The sequence below is a fragment of the Syngnathus typhle genome, linkage group LG14, assembly GCF_033458585.1.
Source record: "Syngnathus typhle isolate RoL2023-S1 ecotype Sweden linkage group LG14, RoL_Styp_1.0, whole genome shotgun sequence".
Classification (NCBI taxonomy): Eukaryota; Metazoa; Chordata; class Actinopteri; order Syngnathiformes; family Syngnathidae; genus Syngnathus; species Syngnathus typhle.
The window spans coordinates 10456032-10475427 of NC_083751.1; positions in this window are offsets into that span (position 1 = coordinate 10456032).

The following is a 19396-nucleotide window of genomic DNA, read 5'->3' on the forward strand; positions in this document are numbered from 1 at the left end:
GATAGATAGATAGATAGATAGATAGATAGATAGATAGATAGATAGATAGATAGATAGATAGATAGATAGATAGATAGATCTTTATTGTCATTGTCACATGTACAACGAAATTAAAAGTGCAAACCGATGAATGCATCTGCTAAAATAAAAAATAAAAAATACAAGCTAAAAGTCTATACAAACTACAAACAACACATAACAGAACATACACCGTACTTCATGTAATTGTACATGTAAACAAGTGACATGTAATTGCACACCCCCATATTGTTGTTGAAAAAGACATGCAATTGCACACCCCCATATTGCACAGTTAACATGTAGACATGTAAATGTAAACGTGTAGATTCAGCTCGTTAAAGCAGATGATCATTTTTAGCAGCATTTAGTGTGACTACCGCTGTAGGGTAGAAGCTGTTGGTGAATCTGCTGGTCCTTGATTTAATTGATCTGTAGCGTCTGCCTGATGGCAACAGTTCGAAAAGGGAGTGGCCAGGGTGGGAAGTGTCCTTTAGAATGTTCTGTGTTTTTTTTGAGACAGCAGGTTCTGTGTAGGTCTTCCATTGTGGGGAGAGGGCAGCCAACGATCTTCTGTGCTGTCTTGATGACCCTTTGGAGCTTTTTCCCCTGAGCTGCAGTGCAGCTGGTGTACCAAACATATACAGTATGTTAGAATGCTCTCTATGGAGCACCGATAGGACACCAGCAGTCTTTGCGTGATGCTGTACCTCCTGAGTACCCTAAGGAAGTAGAGTCTCTGCTGGGCCTTTTTTAGCAGCTCAGAGGTGTTCATGTTCCAGATGAAGTCCTCCTCGATGTGGACTCCCAGGAAGCGGAAGGAGGACACCCTCTCCACACAGACCCCAAAAAAGTCAAAGTCAGCTTTATTGTCAATTCCTTCATATGTCAAAACACACAAAGAAACCGAAATTCCGTTTCCTCTATCCCACGGTGACGAGACACAGTATACGATAGACATACAAGTAGACGACACAAAATAAAAACAAGAAGGCACAAACAATAAATAATAAATAACAAATAAATAAAATGAGTGATGAATAAATAATAAACAAATAACCCAATAAATAAGAGGAGCAAAACTGAGCCAGTGTGCATACAGCAGACAGTAAGCATAGCGCAAAGTACAGGACGCTACGCAGAAAGGGGGGGCGAGTTCAGGATCCTAACAGGTGGTGGAATGTCCGGTTTTTTTCCTCCTAAAGTCAACGACCAGTTCTTGGGTTTTAGCTGTGTTTAGTAGCAGATTGTTCTCTCCGCACCACTCCGACAGCTGCACCACCTCGTCCCTGTAGGCAGACTCATCCCCCTTTGAGATGAGCCCCACCACGGTGGTGTAATTGATTGGAATTTGGACTTATCCAGTATTTGTAGACCTTATTAGTTTTTGGTTTTTTTGGATCAGGTTTTGCTTTTTCTTACTAAGCACTCTCACGGCTCAGATATAGAGCGATGATTACAAACGATGCCAGCTAACCAATTAGCTTTTATTTATTGGCAGTAGTGCTCAGATTGGTGCCCTTCAATTTTTAAATCTGGCAGCTCATTCTTGACAGCAAGGAGATGCTTTTGAAAATCAATTTATTGCATATCTGGATGACTGACAGCCTCCGGACGTTGCTGACACCGCCGCCTTAATTGTGCCGGTGCAGTAAATCCCCACCATCACGTCCTGCAAACAGATTCAAACACAAAGATTGATTTGCGAGTATACTTTGACCGCAAGCACGAGCAAATGTCGCTGGCGAGCGCTGCACAAAGCGGCCGACCGGCCGCATTGAAAAATAAATATTGAAAGATGATGTTGACGTTGATGTCGAAGGTCTCGTCTTCGTACGAGTAGGGCTGTTGAGTAAACAAGTGGCCATTGTCTGATTACTTTGCTGATGTCAAAGCTTTCTCTTGGGACTGACATCTAATATTCATAAGGCTTTTTTGTTACAGGGCATGTAAAGTAATAGGCTCCAGTTGCACAGACCTTATAGTGCAGCACTTACTGAAATTTACAAGCTTTTTAATCATAATACAATTTTTGCTTGGAAAAATACGTGTTCAAATGTGAGACAGATAATAACCCTGAAAACAACGAAAAGAGGTGACGTTTCCTTGTGTTTGCTTGATCACCAAGCAGCCACGATCTTCTTATTAGTTCCGCAATTCAGTTCAAGAGCTTGAGGAAGGATGCCACTTTTATAAAGGTAATAAAAAAAAAAAATTCCATAGACACTGTCAAGTATGAAATCGTTCAATACATCAGCCGCACAAGAAACTCAAAGGAAACAGCCTTTCAATTCATAATTGGGGAAATCTAAACCACATGTGGGATTCGAAGGCTCGTTCTGTCGTCGTCATTAACATGGTCTCCCGCTAAGAGCCGCGAGGATCCCCCTATTACGTCTTTCCAAAGAAAGAATATTAGCAAATGTACCACGTAGCGACAGCCCCATCAAGAACAGTCAGCAGGAGTCCAAAGATCTTGCGGGAGACAGACGGACAGTCTTTCCTTTCCATTGGGACTCTTCGCATGTCAGTTTGTCTCCTGAAATGAATCTAAAATGACAAATTATCTTTTATCGTTAGTAAAGCCAAAATACATCCCATCACAGGATGTTCACACACGTTACAATATGGCTCCTCGGCCTTGTTGTTGTTGTTTTTTTCAATCAAGAAAACTTTTGCTGCTGGTGCTTTTTTTTTTTCCTTCCAGAGAGCAAACTGACGACCGCCCAAATGACTTTGTGAAATTGGATCTTTCTCAAGATTTGACGCCTGATATTGTTGCACGTGTGAAGGCTGGAAGATGGCAAGTTGGAAAAGTAAAAAGTAAGCCTACTTGATAAAGAAAATGCTGCCTTGCCACCTTTGCACTGAGAATAATACAGATCTGTCGAGCTCCTCTCAAAATATTTGTAGACACGGAATATTGGAAAATATCAGTCAACGGCTTCAGTTCAAACGAGGTTGCAGAAGCCTTTCATTTGATTTTTTTAGTCATGCACTCCCCATCATGTAGGCTTGTGTATTTTTTTGTGTTTGTTTTCAAGGAAGAGGACCAAGTGTGGCCTTGTTCTGGAAAATTCTCACTTCAAAAGTTAAAAGTAAAAAAAAAAAAGTTAAAGTCCCAATGATCGTGACACACACATCTGGGTGTGGGGAAATTTGTCCTCTGCATTTAACCCATCCCCGTGTGATTTTGATCCATCCCCTGGGGGAGAGGGGAGCAGTGAGCAGCAGCGGTGCCGCGCTCGGGAATCATTTGCTGATCCAACCCCCCAATTCCAATTTGAGTTTATATGGTACCAGTTAAGGTTGTCAAGATTTGTGGATGCGCGCGACCGAGCTAAATTGAACCAGGGACGAATGACTTAAGCAAGCGGTCCATTCAGTCATGTTGACTCAAAGGTTTTTGTGGCACCGATTTTCGAAACCTGAAATGCTGAAGTTGTCCCTGGACATCAGAGCAGGCTGCAAACAAAAAGAGGAGTGGAGGTGCGCATTGCGAGAAGAGCAGTGGATCCACAGGGGCTCCTGCTAATTGCCTCGCTCATGAGTCTGTGGAACATTTGAGTTGGCTGCTGGCTCGGGATCTAACTCTGCCGCCCCAGGAGTGTTGGCATCTTGCTATAGCAGACGACAGCTCAGTATGACATGGATTCCCACCGCACTGGTGCACCGGTGCACCCCCCGCCGCCCTCAGCGAGCCATTGCAGCTTGTCTCCCCGAGAGGTTTGCTAGCCTCGCCATGATAGATTGGCATTCTGTGAGTGTCAAACAGCTTTATGGGTTCTTTAATGAGGCTATCAGGTGGAGGAAGCTTCCCCTGCCAGGGCCTCCACTCGTCCTTAAACAACGGAATCAAAACCGGTGACGTTCCGTTCACTTTCTCGCATTTGCAGTGATTTTTTTCCAAGGGGCTTTGGCATCACGTAGCCTCTCCCACAAGACAGCCGGTCGTCATTACCCTTGTCCTGTCCTGTCCTGACTGGTACTATTTGCTTCTGGGTGTGTCCCTTCCTCACACTGCCTTTCCAACTCCGCCGATGTACAGTCGATTGTCACGCTATTGACATGGGTCTTTGTTTGATTTTGCGGTCCGTCCCCTCTCAAAGCTCATACACATTTTGAATAAATAGCCAGCGCAATAGAAAACTGGTCCAGCATAAAAATGCAACAATAGCGCTTGAACAAGGCTGGGTGAAAAATGAATTTGTAAATGAATAAATAACTGTTCTCGTCATAAAATATGTACGGTGGTTAGTCTGTGTTGCGACTCGCTGAGGCTCTTTGCAATGATGTGGTTTCTTCTTCTATTGAACTCGTTTCTGTATTTTGCATTACTGTTGTATTGTGCATTCGATGTTCTAAGGCCATTTGGGCCTCCATTTGTTGTGCGGTTCTTCGGAGAGTGTGTTTGTTCGGTGCATGGAAGAGGTCGTTTGTATATCCTTCACCTTGGCCCTGGAGAATAATCCCAAACTCTCCAAAGTGTATTTTGCTGTCTATTTAGCATGGCTCTCAGGTGCTCAATATATTTCAGGCATTCTAATTGCTATTTGGATTTAGTTTTAGAATCTCATTTGTCTGCTTGCTCGCTCGAGACTCGCTGTTGGACGAAACCGCAGACAACTTTGTGCCCAGGACAAAGAACCATGTCTGTTGTGGTTCGTATTAAAAGTTCAATGAAATGCCAACTCACTGGTCCAGATTTTAAGGGAAAAAAACATTTCAGTTCATTAGCCATGCTCATTAAGTATTAACAACACCATTTTTTTCATTTGCCTTCTCAACTTTACCCTTGCCTGACGCAATACTTGCTGCAAGTGTGACAGTGTCTAGCAGCTCTACGCTAGTTGTTAATACTGAGATGATGCCCTCCAACTTTGCTCATTTCCATCCACACGTCAGCTTTGATTAATCACCTCAGCCTGAGCCCTCTGCCAGCTCGTGCATCTGTGAAGACCAGACTCGCCAGCAAAAAAAAAAAAAAAAAATAGGAAGAAAGTCTCAAAGTTAAGAAATATCACAAAATGTAAGTCACAAAAGATTGCCAGCCATGTTTCATTAAACTAAATTACTTTTTCCAAGATGTCAATAAAAAGTCTCACCTAAAATGGTCCTATTCATTTCCTCAATATGGCAGATATTTCCGTCATATGCCATGTCCTGATCAATTTTTATCTTCTTCAGACTAAAAGCAAATTGATAAACAAATAACTTTCACTTATTTTTAAATTGCTTCGATTTGAGATTTCTTGGCAGGTTGATCAAAACCACATCAGCCAATTACACTTGTGAAATAATATAAGCATGTTAAAAACTTTTAAAAGCATCTCACTGGTGAGCTATTTTCTATGGGCTCCTTGGACCTTAGGGGTTGGTGACCACTTATCTATAGCATCACACAGAAGCTCCCAACTGTGGACACATCTGGTACCTCAGTAGCAGATATTTACACATCATCCGATGGTCCCGGGGGTCAACATGGACGTCCGCTAGGGCCATCTGTCCTTTTCTAATGGTATTTAACAGACTGAGGAGGAAGCCACTTGATTCTTTTGGGAACAATTCTCTGGGGCCACAGGAATCCTCTCAGCATTTCATGGCAATAAAACTACATTTTCACAATTGCGAATGCGACAACAAACAGACGCAATGCAAGCTTTATTCCAAAAGAAATGAAACTATTCAAAAAACAAAAATCGGTTGCGAATCACAGTCATATCAGGTTGGACGGAAATAAACGGTGAGATGACGTTGGTGAGATGACGTTTGTACAGAAATTCCCACAAGAGCAATGATGATCAATGTGTACATTACTTGCATTTTTGAAGTAATAAAGAAAAATGATATATATTTTCAGAGAAATGGCCATAGCTGGTGCTGAAAGTCATTTTTGTGCTTTGCAGCTGATGGCCGTTGGTGAAGCACAGAGGAAGAGGGACGTCCAACTGGCTGCGCACATTTGGCTTGGCTCACAACATTTGCTCCACAGTTTGCAAAACACGTCTTCTAAATATCACAGACAAGAGTTGACTATCTCATTAATGCTTTTTGTGCCTTTCATATCTTCAGAATGGACTGAAGAAATAAACCGGCATGACTTGCAAATAACCATTCAACAGATGCTTTATACCTTCAACTTTTTCGAGTCGATGCGTTTGGAGCATGGCTTTCATTAGAGCAGCCAGAGAACAGAAGGATCCCTTTTGACAAAGGTCACAAATGACTTTGGTCGATCGGGATTGCTGTCAGCGAGTAGCAAGCGACACGTCGAGGAATAAGTCAAATTTAGTCCCGAAGCAGCTCGGGGTTGGCGTTTTTGTCATCGATCAAACAGGTAAGCTTAGAGAAAGCACATTGGGCAGCGACATAGTAACTCAAAGCTGATTGAAAATTAACCACTGACAGTCATTAAAAAAAAAAAAAAAAAGACCTTTTTCTGATCATTTTCTAGTTAATAGCATGACATTGTAATACTATATGGGCTCCAGTGGATGCAGACTGTGCGTGTGAATATAAAGTTTTTGCTTTGCAACCAATTGAAAATTGCTTTAGCCTGAGCAAACGCTGCGGTCAATGTTTCCAAATGAAAACGTGTCCTTCCATCTGAGAAGAGATAGGTCAAGAGAGATTGGATTGAAATTGCCGCAATAGTGCTGCCACAGAATGGCAGAGGCGTCCCACCATCGCACCGCCACAATTCTCGCCATTTTCACACAACTCACCAGGCAAGTGATGAGTCCATGCCTTTTCCCTTCATTATTTAGTCGCACAGGGGAAGAGAGAAAAGGAAAAAACAAATACCTGAGGGCCGTATTATCAGCCAAGGGGTGCTTGAGGTTAATCGGTATTGTCCGTGGCAAAGCAAGAAGGGCGGACTTCCCTTCATATCCTCCATGCGCTGTTTGCAAACGAGGGGAAAAAAAACGTTCTGTGGTGCGCCTTGTTGACAGAAACCCGCAAAGGGAACGTCATTTGTTGGATAAGCTGACTTCAACAACTTCATTTCATTGCTTATTGCCTGTTTCAGCAGCAAAAGAGTTGCAGACGTGAGGCAAAAGATTGTCCCAAGTACGCAAGCAGGAAATTTACAAAGTAGACAAAGTTTACGACCAAATACATTTGAATGTACTTGAATGAACATTCAAATTGTAAATTGGGACCTCTTTGATGAAGAAAAATGATGCTTGGATTTGTTTGACCAAATACAACCACGGTTAGATTAGTGATGATCAGTGAAATTTGAGCCCAAGTCGTCCTGTTGAGAACACACCAGAGCTCGATAACTGTTCTTTATCCAGATTATTGCCGCTTGGGAAAATTACATGCTTGTGAGGAAGTGATTTAAAAGCCAGTTACCCAAAGGAAAAGCTCGTCCTTACCTTTAAGCACCTGAATGGTCAGGCGGATTCTGAAATAAATAAAAAAAACGTCAGGCTTCATTTTGAAAAGCTTGGTTTTGCAACCGGTGACATTTTGGTTTTGTGTAAAAAAAATAAAAATAAAAGTTGGTTAGGCTCTCCTTCTTGGATATGACCACATGTTTGAAACTAAAACTTTTAATTTCCCAACTTGTGCAGCCTATTGATCCATGCTCCACGCTTCATATTCTCTGATGATTAATGCCGCGCAATTCTGGAGTGCATCAATAAATTCCAACCTTACCTTACATAATGGTATGGAATTCAAATGAGATAAATATGACATCCGTATGGTACATGGCTGCTTTCTAGGGATTTAAATAAACTGGAAATCTTGTGTTAAACACACCGCTCGCTTATTAAAACCTCAGCACATCACAAAAAGCGGAGCGATTTTTTTTTCCGTCCTCTTTTATGACAAGAGTTTTGCATAATTAGCTGCCGGTGCCTCATTAAGGAAAATGTGAAGTATTCACCCCTGATCAGGAGTGTCTCACGAATGTGTTTAATCTCTTACTCTCTGGAGTCTGAAAGATACAAGAACGCAGGGTAATTGCCTATTTGGCGGGGAAAAATAAAGACTTGGGTGAACGTGGTCACCTGAAGAATAAATATTATGAATTGCATCTCAGGGCACATTAGCATATGATTTCCATGAAATGATACTTTGGCCAGCGTGATTCATGGCAGTTCGGAAAACAGATTGATTTGCGTGGGCAGGTGAACGTGCACAAAGTCCACTTCAATTTCGACCAACTAAAACAGGTCTGAGTTGCGGCGCAGGTGGCGGAACGCCATTTTGAGACGCAGGCAGAGAGGTATGCCGATGTATGTGCTGGATGTCAGAATATTTCTTTCATAAATATGGCAATTACTCTGATTATCATCCTTAAAAAATATCTTTTATCACTTTCAAAAACACCTTACTCGAGTTAAAATCGGAAAATAACCGTCAATGGATGAACAGTTCAGTTTCGTTTGACTGTTCCGCTTTATTAGCTTCTGCTCGAGGATGCGAAGAGAAATTCAATATGAAGCACACAGGAGAGAACTCAAATTGGAAATCATTTTGTTCACTCATTATTTATTGATGAAGGAGGTGAGGCTCTCATCCAAACATGTAAAACACTAAAGCAGGTGGGGCAGGAAAAACTTGAATTCCTTTTAGGGCATTTGACTTGTGGAGGCTGAGCGCCTTGGAGGCGTCGGTGCGGTTGTAATATTTCATCTGCTCCTACTTGCAAAATTAAAATCAGCATGGCTGAAAACTTTGAAAGCACCTGTTTGATTACATGAACGCTGATTAATTGCTCTCTCCGATGTTACTTTTAATGAACAGAGAGGTTGGTCCTTTGGGGACAAATTAAGTCTATCCTCGTTTGATTCAACAAAATTAATGAAACCTTGGAGGATCATCTTGCGCAACTGCTCCTATATTTGCCCAAACTGAGGATGTAAAGGTTACAGTACAAGCGCCATTCAAATCTCTTCTCCTGTAAATCATCTTTCACTTTCCACCCAGGAGGAAAGCAGTATCTCTATATTCAAGCATGCTCTCCAGAATTTTTTCTATAGTTGGTCCTAAACCATCCCCGAGGTATGTTGCTAGCGGCTTTCAGTCCACAATGTAGAATTCACCTCAACATCCATGTGTTTTTAATAATATGGTCTTGTGCTTTTAATATTATAGCTCCTTCCCTCTTCGGTCCAACACTGCATAAGTAACAATATGAAGAACCGGCTGGCTCATGATTAGTCGAATTGTGTTGTGCTGCCAGAGGCACGGGTCAAATACACTGAATTTCTCGTTCTGCTTGCTTTCATCTGTGTGGGTGGAATGCAGAGGATCAAATATTCTGGACTTTGGGCTACGTTCTCATGTTTTAGTGATGAAACTATTAGTTTAGGAGACTTTTAGAAACATGCAGATATTCTTTTGTTCTTGCTAATTATTAGTTACCATTTGGAAAGAATTCCGGGATTCTGATGTGCGAAAAATAATATTGCTCAGTTTGGCAAAATACATATTCCCCAAGGACACCACCACTGATATATTCGCTACTCCAGTACAAGATCTGTATTCATTATTTTCAAATGTAAAAAAAAAAGGATTCAGCCATTACATCTTGCAGTTATCATGAATTTTTGTTGTTGTTGTTGTTGTTGTTGTTCAAAAACACGGCATTCCTGTTTTGCTGTTCTTGTTTTTTTTTTTTTTCTGTTGCAGTTTTCATGGCCAGCATCTTTGGGCGGAGCCTCCTGTGTAACACCTGCTGGTAATTGCAGGCTATTTAAGCCGAGCGGCTGCAAGGATGGTGCCAAGTCATTGTTTCTTGCTTGCACTCACAACTCCAGCTTTGAGCTCCTTTTGTGCTTGTTTTCTGCCACTATCAACTTGTTGTTTGTTTCTATGGATGACTGTGATTTTATTTTTGGGTTCAAGAAATTGCAGCTGCTTAACCAATGTCAAACATCTTGATTTGCTGATGAAAAGTCACTCCAGGAAACATTTTTGTAATCTAATTTTCAGCTGACATTTAAAGGGATTGTTCGAGAACTTGAATGAAGTTTCAGGTTGGCTACGTTCACCCAAAAGTTGTTAAAGCTTTAACAACTTTGGGTGACTCACACTCATGCATGATTGCAGCTCAAGCAATGAACCACTTTTTGAAACAGTGGCTAGACGGGGCAGATTACTTAATTCAGTGAGCAAATAGTGAGCAATGCTCCATACCTTACATCATCTAGTCTCATTTGAGAAAACTGCCCCAACTTTTGCAGAGCTGCAGTTGGCATTCCTCTTCATAATGGATGCCTTAATATTGGTGTGACAATGCCTTTTTATTTTTTTTTCTCTGGAAAATATTCAGCTTTTATGTACTTGCTGCGCACGCTGGCAGAATTTAGTAGCTTTCGGAGGACACGTTATGATCCCCATATAGAATATAACGGCCGACCTAAGCAGGTGGGATTTGGAGTGTCAGCAAAAGTAAGCCCATTTTCATAGCAGGCTCAAAGTATAGCCGCCGAAAGGTCAAGGGAGCTGCCATTCTTGGCACGGCAGAAAAATATGGGAATCATTTTCACAGTTTACCGTGGTGAGAACACAGTGTGGTGTGCAGGGAACCAAGCTGCTTCGAAATTTGAATAAACCTTTAGTATGAGACCTTCTCCTCTTTTATTTTTGCATGTGGGCATTCGGCATCCTCATTATGTAGAAACTTGGTTGTTTGGCAGAACATTGAGTTCTGCGGTAAGTCTTACTATGCCCGTTTATGGTGTGCAATTAGCGACAGTAACTAGCTGCGCCAACAGCAACAGTTTTCACACTGACATCAAACATTGTTTTGCAGAACAAAGCTGCCAACCGATAAAAATTCGAATGTTTTCTTCAGAGGTCGTCACAATCGCAGTTTTAGCCTTGTGTGATTGACATCGCTCAGATGATCTAATCAGTTCAGTCAATACCGTAATTTTCGGACTATAAATCGCGTTTTTTTTCATAGTTTGGGTGGGGGGGCGACTTATACTCAGGAGCGATTTATATACATATATATGTTTTTTTTTCACGTTTTTGGGAATTTTATGGCTGGTGCGATTTATACTCCGATGCGATTTATAGTCCAAAAATTACAGTAATTAATTCATAATTTCAATCCGATAGTGCCAATTTCTGTTTTTTTCTTTTTTTTCTTTTGACCAGCTGCACATCTTTTCTCGAATACGTAACTGAATCTGGATGCCTTTTCAGGTGCCAGTTGGTACCACCTAACTGGATTTGTGGGTCCACTTAGTCTGCTTTTAGTGTTCTGTGAAATGACACACACAATCTTGAAATGATTCTCACAATATCAGGTGCTTTTTGCAACATTTCATGCGTCTACTTGAAGGAGAGTGACAATAAAGTCAGGCTTAACCTAAGCACGGTGAAAAAAACACAGAGAAAAAAATAAGATGTCATTTTATTGTGTTTGTAAAGGTGAAGAATAGTGAGACACACGCAGATGCAAATTTAAATAAGTGCATCCAACATTGCATTGACGTTTTGTGTACTCGGTAATAAAGTACTTTAATAGACAATGCAAATGTGCTCAGTCCAAAATATGGTGGAAGCACATCTCTGGCAAAAGAATGCACTAAATAAGGCTCTGCCTTCATCAGCGATAAGCACACCGAAAAGATGCTGAATCACTTGAAAAGAAAAAACAGCGAGTCATTCTCATGGAAAGCCACGTGATTAGTGATTTATGAGGTAAATTCAAACGGAACCATTTTGCCATTAAAAAGGACAATACAGAAGCGGCGTCCTCTCGTTGACTTGGCTGGCGCATGATTGATGTCCACGCTGATGTGCTTGCTGTGCAGAGCCGCCGTTCTCGGTTGCACATCATGGCAGAGCACGTGGTGAGCGTCGCAAAGGCAAAAAGACCACATCATCTTTGAACACCTAAAAATATAATTTTGTCCGAAGTCACTAGAGAATAAAAGAAAAAGGTGTTAAATAATAATGCCTGCCATTATGAAGATTAACACAAAAAGCTGCGTCTTCCCGTGACCTTAAATGCTTGCTTTCATATTCATTCTATTTTCTTTGGGGCAGGTTGCGCCTCACAATCATTAGTGGGGCAAGAATGTTAAAACTGGGCAAATGGCTCCCACCAAGCTCTTTTGATAGTAGGTCTGCTTGCCCAAAAGTATCATCAAGAAAGTTAAAATCACCCAGAGGGGCAATAATTAGGAAAGATGTTTCAAGTAAATAATACAGGCCCGCTTAATTATAGGAACTAGCGATATTTTATTAATGAAGAGCTATTGCGCCAATCTGCCATGTTTCTGTGTCTTCAATCTGCGGCTATCCACCCCGCACATATCACCAGCGCTCTCATTAAAAGTCGATTAAAGGCACAAACCACCTCGGCATTAGCACGCTGCCGCTGCCGCCATTGCAGTCGATATGCTCGCTCGTGAGTCATGGCGCTAATCTAACGAGGTCACTCTCAAGTTTCGGCAGCGCGCTGTCACCGACGATTTGTTAGGAGACTTTTAACAGCGAATTCAATTACATATGAGCAGCCAGGCGTGGGCTGCAGTTACATACAACGGAGGGTGGCTGATATGATTCTTCCACTTGAATGCTGTTAGGTAAACAACTAGCAGCCCTAAACTATTCTTTTTCGCGTCCGAGGTGAAGGGCGAGATCTGCCCTTGGTCCACATCTCCGTTTTGCCACTCTCCCGATTTATTTCAAATGATTTGCCTCCTTCTCAGTTGTGGCTCTTTGCTTCTTTTGTTCTGTACAAGTTTCACAGATGGAGTGACTCGAGGCTGTGGCAGTTATGCAAAATACAGCTCTAATGAATTCAGGGCTCCCACCATCAATGTCATAAAAAACAGAAAGAATTGCGATCGTACATTTTGTATTTCATTATATTAAAAGCATGGATGCCTTTTGTTTGGTGCACGTCTTGAATGGAAATCAAATCGAAGCCAAAGAACAAAGTTAAATGCTCAGCATCATGTTTAGTGGATTGTACGCAACCCATCCATCAACTATTTAGTGTTGAAAGTAATCACTAGTGTTTTCTTCAGGTTACGTTCACTGCCAAGGAAAGAAACAACTTATATGGGGGGAACAAAAAAAAAGTGCAGCGTGACGACTCACTTTTTTCATGGTTTGAAGAAAAAAAAAATCAAGATACTCAAGCCTGTACTGTATCCGTTTCCATTTGAGATCTGTCACTATATTATCCATGAACATCACAAGAGCACAGGTCAGAGGTGTTAATAGGTTTCTCCTTTTTCGCCTCAAGCCTTTTGAAAGTGGACATAAGAGTGAATTTGCACAATTCAAGAAGGTGCTCTACAATTTGACGGGACAGCCAGCAGCTGCACCTGAGCGCAAGTAGCGCCTGCTTGCTGCCACACACCAAGTGCACTCCATCTTACAAGGGCCCCTTTCTTTCATCGGCATCCACACGCAGTTGGAATTCAAAAAAATATAATTTTTACATCTCACCCTGCTTCCTGATCTGCCTTGAGAATGCCCGATGAATATTTGTTTGGCCGAGTCAGCAATATTTGTTCATTCAAGTCACTGGTGCATTTCCTCAGGTTCCGATTATTTCATGATGGTGACATCCTCATTTTCAGAAAAGGCTCTCACCTTGATTGCACTTCAAATTTTTCCCGCAGTCCACCTTATAGTGACGAACATTGCTGGGGAATGAAACCGCCATGGCAGCTTGCTCTAATGTATGCAGGTTATTGGTTTAGCGCACGGAAGGAAGGTGATCCGTCCTGCCTCGTTTGTAGCGGGCGGCGAGTGTGTTGCACTAAAGGTGAAGACAAGCCCCCTGCGGTTGGACCAGCTGCACATAACATTTGCCTAATGTCTTTTTTACACCAAATGCCTCGAGGAACAGGCAACCGGCATCAAGCACGGAGCTGGCTGCACCAAGAGTACTTTACAAAAATAAGTCAAAATGAATCCCCTAAATAATTATCTAAATATTGAGAGCAAACTGCTGAGCCAATTGTGATTTATTTTCTCAGCACATGAAAATATGAATGGACAAAAATGAAGAATTATCGATCGGATCACATCGGCGAAGGTGCAATATGCATTCACATGCTGCGGATGAGCTGCTGCTTTTATTGAACAAAGCTTCCCATTTGCAAACGCGGACGGCCTCTTGTATGATTTTCAAGTCGAATGTGTCACGAATCCAAATGGAGCAGGGCGACCAAGTGCAGCTTGGACCAGGGTTTATTGACGAAAACAAACTAACAGACTCGGTAAACTGACATAACTTACTAACAAAACCAACAACAGGACTGACCGACAAAGACGTGAAACAAAAAGACATGGTGACGTTAACAATGATCCGACAGGGGAGTGACACGCAGGCAGGACTTAAATACGAGACAGGTAACAAGAGGCAGGTGACTGTGATTAGTAAGTACATTGATTGTGAGTTGACACATGAAGGGAGGGGCGAGTACACAGACGGACAGAAAAGATGACAACCTACATATCAAACAACCGGGGATGAGTCGTGACAGAATGTCTTGTAGGCTGCTGACATGTCGGCGCAAAACACAGCTTGTGTTATTTTTAGTCTGGTATTGTCTCACACAAGTAGTGTTTTTTTTTCTTAGTTGAATTATATTTCCTTGGCTGTCGTTGAATTAGTTTATTGGGCCTCATCAAGTAGTATTTGGGACAGCAGAGGTTTTTGTGGGACTTTGGTGGCGTTTTGGTGAGGTTGCTGAAGGCGAGATATCTGCAGCAATAGTCAAAAGTGTCTCTGTGCAGAAGAGCACCAGCACGCTTGTCAAGACGCTAAATGAATACAAATGCTCCGTCCCAAGCCTGCTTGCTAACATTCAGCTGATTTCATTCTGTTGGTTCTTGTTATTGTGGAGACTTTGCCTTTAGCCTTCATCAGCAAAGACTGGCAGAGCGGTAAAACGTTGCTAACTGGTTGTTTTTTTTAGCTTTGCTCTTTAGTCCACCGGCGCACATGAAATCATAAACATTGAATATTGTTTTCAAATGAGTCTCTTTTGACCAAAGCCACAAATTGTTTTTGTGTGATGTCATCCGCTTTGAAAATATACCTCGCATAAAGTGAACATCACGACATCATCCAAATCTGATCATCTTATTTTTCTGCTTTTTGACTTCAGGTTCAGCGATTGCATAAAATCGCAAAGCCACAAAGTTGGTGAACATAACCAAGTCGCTGGTTCAGTCGAAAGCAAGTTTGGCGCTAATTTGAGTGTGAAAGCATTTTACGTTTATGCGTGAAAGCATTTCAGTTGTGTGTGTGTGTGAGAACACATTTCAAAAAGCATTTCACTTAAATCTGAGGTTTATACTATGATGTTTGACTGTGTTTTGTTTCATATGTGTGTGTGTGACTGCTAATTATGAATGATGTCTCTAACGGCTCCTCATACTTTAAAGTTATACATGTATGCGACCTCAGATTAATTGCGCTCTTTCTTGTCTCTGAAGGGAGCCCATTTGTAATTAACGTTTTGAACCTTTTTGCTCCTCACCTTCCTGTGCAACAACTAATCCATGCAAGCTCGTTCCATCTCACCCCATTAACCCGCGTATGTTTCTAAATGTATGTATAATTGCGAGGCGAAAGCACCCGTAATCAAGGATTACATTCACTGAGTGGTGTTGCCAATGTGGCTTAGAGGCATATTGTTTGAGGGTTGTATGTATTAAACAATACACTGGTGATGAAGTGCTTACTGTAAGTTTGACGTTGCTAAACAAAACGACGACACCACCACTAGATGGAAGCTTTAAGCCTCGTGAGAGCTCAGGCAGACCTGGATTTTCCTTGGCTTTCTATTTGCTAAACATCTTAAACATGACACCTCCGCAGGAGCAACTAACCGGCTCTGACGGATGGAGCCAATCGCCTGTTAATGAACTCATAAATGGACTCACAGAGGTGAGCCTGCATTGTCCACGCACCCATCACCCCCGGCAGGTAGCCCCGCTAATGAGAACCGCACAGTGAGCACGTGTGAGTGCAATGTTTGTGTAATGGACGACACCACAATGCATATCTTGGCTTCATCGTGCATCAGATCCTCACGCAATACACAATGGAGGGAAACCATGAGAGAGAGCTTGAAGAATTGCTTGACATTCCCGTGTCCTTTTAGTATGCAAGTCAATGTTCTTCAATGAACGTCATTTATTAAATGTAGGAAGTATAGACTGAATTATGAACGCTATGTCAACATCCGGCCACATCTACGCCAGTAATTAATCTGGACTGAGATGAAGGGGTGTGCCTGCGAACGTCAACAGGCAAGCAAACAAATTCCCCCTTGCAGTAAAGGAGGTGACAAATTGAAATTGTGTTCAACAATTAATTAACAGACAACAAACAGGTCCTTGTTGACAGGATATACAGTGCCTCATATTTTGTCCCACCTCCAGCTACTCTCCGAGAGCTATGCACGCCACGGCTAGACCACGTGGGGACAAATGAGATCCACATTGGCATCATCAATCAAGTCTAGGGAAAAGTCGATTTTAACGTGCCGGTGTCACGGTGAAGGCATCGCCATTTCTGCTTCCATTCGTCACGTAGCAGACAAAAATGGCACAGACCTCACACTGTGGCTTGTAATTAGCCGGCTCGCAATAAACTCGCTCTTGATTTTACAAACAGGCTCATGATATTACCACAATTGAATTCAATGTGGAGAGCCATCCAGCGCCACTTACGGAAAAGTCTGCGATTAAAGAAATGCAAGAGCAAGTCTGACATTAAATGTTTGTTCACTCCTGACTCAATTTGCCTCCATTCGTCATCTCTTCTCATTAACATAGCAATGCAGTTTGCAAAACAAATAGTGAAGTCAAAAAGGAGCTTTTTGAAGATCACCATCCATCTTCAAACTGGGCTGCCCTTGAACAGGTCAACGAGCCTCTTTTGTGTTTATTCTTATCCTTGATGAAGAGCGTAATTAGCAGGAGCATGCATGCCAACTTGCTTTAGCTCCAGAATTTGAAAGGCTAAAATTGAGAATAGATGATGATGTGCAAGCTACTTCATCATTGATCCCAACACACACTTAAACAACACAATTAGAAGCTATTTATTCTATAGCTATATCTATAGCAATATCCTTTAGCTTACCAGCTAAAGTCATCATTGAGTCAAGAGTGGCCTCCTATGGAAAGGAGCGTAAAAGCGCAGGAGCATAAAAGCACAGGAGTATAAAAGCACCTTCCTGTAATTAAAGGCTGATTTCAGGCCAATCACGGCAAACCACAGAATGGAAACGTTTCAGATTGTTTTGTGAATAGGCAGCCGTGGCAAATGTGTTTGGGGTCATGTCATAGCAGATGTTCCTGATACGCTATTACTCACAATCACATGTTTGGAATTTGTACATCAATAAATGAATACTGAGCATAATTGAGAGGCAATTACCAAAGGAAACATAAACACAAGACTAAAAGGGGAAAAACGGAAAGCTGCAGACAAGTGCTGACGGATAATGGTGTCCGAAAGCAGTGAGGCACATTCCAAGCTTAGCTGTCACAAGTCAGCCCGGGATCCATCACAGGCAAAAATGTCCTGTGTGACAGTGAGGGCAGAAGGACATCTGCCAAACGCTCCAGGGATTTTTGCTAGTGACTTGGAAAAGAAGCTTGAGTGCACCAAAGGCAGTCAGTCAGTTTTGACGACTGAACTCTTTCTAATTACTGTGGAGGGGACAAAATACATCAGTCGGAGCAACAATCATATTATTCAACCCAAAGCACCAAAAGACATCACACATTAGATCTGAAAATGTTGTTTTGCTCAGGAAAACAAAATTGGCATTGGTTTTTCAATGCCATCAAGTCTTCCCTAAATCATTAATTGCACCCGGAACCTCCTTTTTTCATCGGCGACACATTCATTCATCAGTCTGAAGTTCGACTCTCTGCTGTGGCCTTGCTGCAAATCAGGATAAGCAGTAGAGTGGATGGACGGCTGTCATCTTTCTTGGCATTTCAAAATATTCGAAGGTCAGCCGCAATATTTTATTTATTTTCATGGTGTGAGTGTATGCATGAATTTAAAGTATTCCCATGTATGAATTTATGTGAGCAAGAGAGAGTGAGAGAGAAGTGACAAGACTGTAGACAATGAGAGCTAGTGAGAGAGAGAGTTAATGCTTGTGCAGTGTTGCCGTTTCCGCAAAGGGTGGCAGTGTTGCTTTATCAATTGAGCTGCTCACCGCTGAGGCAAAGCAAATATACTCAATAACGGCTGTCATAGGTCTGTTAAAAAATATATTGCATTGGGTGCAAGCTTAGCTAAAAGGTATATTCGAGAATATATTTGTCTTTCATTCTGCTTCGGCATGATGATTTTTACAAGACGACGAATGGAAGTATTATTTTTTTACATACTATTCAGAACTATAGCCTTGAATTGAAATTTCTAATAAAGCCGCAGCATAAAACTGCAGTTATACAACCAGCCAATTAATTATATGGCTTTTTTGACTTTGTGGAAGTAAAATGACCAAGCTAACTTTGACTTGACAGACTCAACTCCATGAATATTGCAAGTGTGACAATAAAAGCCGCGCCGTCCATCTGCCAGCATGACACATGAAGAGCCAGGGGACAAAAGAAAGCTCTCTCCTTGTTTGTGAGTGTCGCTTCTATCCAATTGTTGTATTTTAATCACAGATTGGCTCTTTAGGGAAACGGGCAAATTTCAGCATACGTTTGAAAAGTGACATTACAAAGCTTTCAGTCAGGGCAGCAGCCATGACTGAAACTCTGCTTTGTCTTTGTCGTCTTTCTTTGCTAATCAGCCTTTGAGCCGGCAGATCTGCCATTCCCGCCTGCCCTACCTGTCCCTTTTCCCCCTTTGATGTATGCTCCAGAAAGGTGGCGACATTGCGAGCGAGCTGTGACAGGAGCTCCCACTCCCCGCCGCTCACTGCCTCCTTTTTGATTAATTTGCAGGTCCAAAACAGTAACTTGCTCTGACACTAATTTCCGATGTTCTGTGACATCTTTGTAGTGTGAGACCAGAAAAGGTCCGGGAATGCTTGAATGCTAAATTCTTTCCTGTAATAAATCATTAGGCACTGGAGTCCTATGTGCCTTAAATGACGTATACAAATGAACTTGTCTGCTTTATTAAGACCTTCCATTACCTGAGCATGTTCTGTTGAAAAGGCAAGGGAAGATGTGGAAGGTCATACGGTTCGCACTTTATACTTAGTCAAAGCAGTTAGCTTGACGCACATCTTGTGTCTGTATATTACGTATATTCACCTCCGCAAACAAACGCGAGACTACTGGCACATCTTTCCACCAGTAGTCAGTCAAACAGTCTGTGATGGACTGAGAAAGTCCGTCGCCACTGACTAAGGGAGCACGCACACCAACTAACCAGGCCGCAATA